Here is a 3,088-nt window from a genome sequence, read left to right on the forward strand (position 1 = left end):
AATTCCCCAGCGCTGTTCCCATCCCCCAATGCCCCAATAAAAATCTTTTAAAAAAATCAGTAATAGCTAACTTAATGTGCATTTATTGTGTGCATGGCCCATTTAATAATCACTTTATTTAACTTTCTCAACCTGGAGTTTTGATTTTTATCATCATCCCACTTTAGACATAAGTAAGCTGAAGTTAAATGTTTTGCCAAAGTTCATACCTGCATCTCCACAAACCACTAAGTGATAGAGGTATTCCTGTGCATACACATTCTCGGTATTGTTTTAACTCTCAAAAGAGAGAGAGAGAAAAAAAAAGAAAGATGTTTGCAGGGTTAGTCTCAGGGGAAGTTAACCTATTTAAACTACAAAAAATACAGATTAATTATTTCAGAGCCTCTTTTTCTTTCTCAACAACACAGATGGATGTCATCTTCATTTTTTTTAAACATGAAACACATATCCCAAATTTAGATATTTATGCTTGGTTTCAACAGGGGGGAAAAAAAAGCCTGTTCTCCTTTGTGGGGAGAGGGAAATGCAAACTCACAATTTTAAGGCAAACACCATGAGCATTGTTGTTTAAAAATGAGAGAATCACAAGGCTTCCTCAGAGAGATGCCACTGGCTTCAGAGTCCTGAGGCTTGGCAACTCCCAAACTGAGTAATTTTCCATTCTCATTTATAAAACATTTGCAGGAATGTTGACAAGTATATTACGCATGAGAAAGATACATTAATAATGGTCATTATTTATTGAATGCTTACTGAGTGTCTGACACTGAGCTAGTAATTTTTTATATATAAGCTTTCTCCTTAAAATGACTCTGAGAGGCAGGTACCAAATGCCCATTCTGCAGATGAAAACTGGAAGACTCAGGAAGTGTCAATCATCTGACAGCTGCTCCAACACCCACATCCCAGAGTCCAGAGCCCAGCCCTCCGCACCCCCCACCTCTCCCACCCCCTGACACACACCTCCCACAAGCATGGCTGCAGTTCAGCTCCCTCTGTCTGTTCTTTCACTCAGTTTTCCAGGTTAAGGTGTTAGTTTTTAAATGTCACAAAGCCATGATATAGGACATTTTCCATCCCTAAAGAGGCCCACAGTTTCTTTTCAAGAATGCAAGTGTGAACCTTGGGGTCTTGGACAGATTTCAAATCCAGTAATTGCAGTCTTCCTATTTTGACTTACTCAGAAGTAAAATCATAGAAAAACATCATAGAACAAAAAGCTTCCAGTTGTGGGGACACTTAGGAGTCACCTAAATCAATGGTTTCAATCCCAGGAACAGTTTGTTCAAATGGCAGCACACACGATAATTCAGGCTATTTGTCACCCCCCTCTCTTGTTCCTTCTTGTGTTTCTCTTTTGAAGTACCTTTCGTCATGATAATTAATCACGGATTCTGTAATCCGGCTAAGGGCCCAGCATAGAGCAAACATTCCATGAATATTCGCCAAATGGATTCATGCAGATGGGGACCCAATGAGGAACCCCTGAGGCCTCATAGCATACAGTTTGAAAACATGGCTGTACCTCAACTTCTTAATTGTACAGACAAGAAAACTGATGTCAGAAGAACTGTTAGATGTCAGGTGGCTACAACATAGCAGAGCCAGGGCTGGGGGCCAGGACACCCTACGGAAAAGACCGTGTCCATGGCCCCATTGAGTTTTATGGTTGAGTGGCTGGCTGAGTGCTCTCCTGTCCACCCAGGCCCTGTAGCCATGTGACAGAAGGAAGTTGTTTAAAAAGGCAGATTTCTGGACCCCACCACAGGTCTACTGAACTTCATGTCTGTGAGTGTCACCCAGGAGTCTATGTTTAGAGTAAACCTCTTGGCGTCATTCTTGTGAACACTGAAGTTTGAGAAGCGGACTCTACAGCTTCCTTGTCTGGTTCCAAGAAGGAACCAGAGGCTCAGTAGCTATGATCTTTCTCCCGCTTGGGGCCACACTAAAGAACCTCTGACCTCTGACGCAGGGGTCAGCCAAGTTCTTGAATGAATTATTCATTCCATAAGCATTTACCCACAGTCACCATGTCCTCAGGGCTCTATCTTGTCCTCCGTTTTGTTTTCCACAACATCCGCAGGTAATCTGTGCACACCTGGTCTCACCACCACCTGTGGCCTGTGGATCTCCTCAGGCAACAAGGTCCTGAAAACTGCAACTGCCCCTGCTGTGTGGCTTTCCAAAACATGGCTGCAAAGTCTTTGCCACTCCACCCATCAAGAGGTGACATCCAGATCCCCTCCCTAGTGTCTGCACAGGCTGGGGACAGCTCCAAGAATAGAGCACAATGAATTTTGGAAGCTAAGTCATCCAAGGCGTGCACTTCTACCCAATTCTCCTGAGGGATGCTTCCTCTCAGACCCTACCCTCCACACTTCATGAAGCCCAAGCCATGTGGCTGTGCTCTGGTGGAAAGAACTTCAAGCCTTCAAGTCAACCTATCCCCGATCCCAGACATATGAGTGAGGAGGCCTCATTTGACTGGAGTTCTTGGTTACTCGAGGTACCCTCAGCTCCAGGTGCTTCCAGACCTGGTGGCTCAGAGACAAGCCCTCCCTGTAGGGCTCCACTCAAATTCCTGACCCAAAGAACCCATGGTCATAACGCAATGTCTGTTGCTTTGTGCCTCTGATTTGGGGCGATGGTTTGTCATGCGGGATTGGTAACTAGAACCAGTGCCACTGAGTGTCCCACAAAAAACTGAAATGCCACTTATCTCCTTTCCCCTTCCTGAGACGGGCCATATTGTGGAGATGGTAGGCATCCACTCAACGTTGTTTAGGGTTGCATTGGGGTTGCAAGTAACAAAAAAAAACTCATTATGGTGCCTTAAAGAAATAGGGCCGAGTATGGTTGCATATTTTCTCTCAGAAAGCAAGAGACCCGAGGTAAGGTGCTGCTGGCCTGAATCCATTGCTCAGCAATGTCTTCAAGGATCAAAGACGTTTCTATCTTTTCACCCCTTCACTCTCATGCTGGTCTTGCCATCAAAATTGGCAGCTGCCTCTCCAGGTGGAGAGAGAGAGAGAGAGAGAGAGAGAGAGAGAGAGAGAGAGAGAGAGAGAGGGAGAGAGAGAGAGAG

This window comes from Hipposideros armiger, unplaced genomic scaffold (assembly GCF_001890085.2).
Source record: "Hipposideros armiger isolate ML-2016 unplaced genomic scaffold, ASM189008v1 scaffold_157, whole genome shotgun sequence".
Taxonomy (NCBI): Eukaryota; Metazoa; Chordata; class Mammalia; order Chiroptera; family Hipposideridae; genus Hipposideros; species Hipposideros armiger.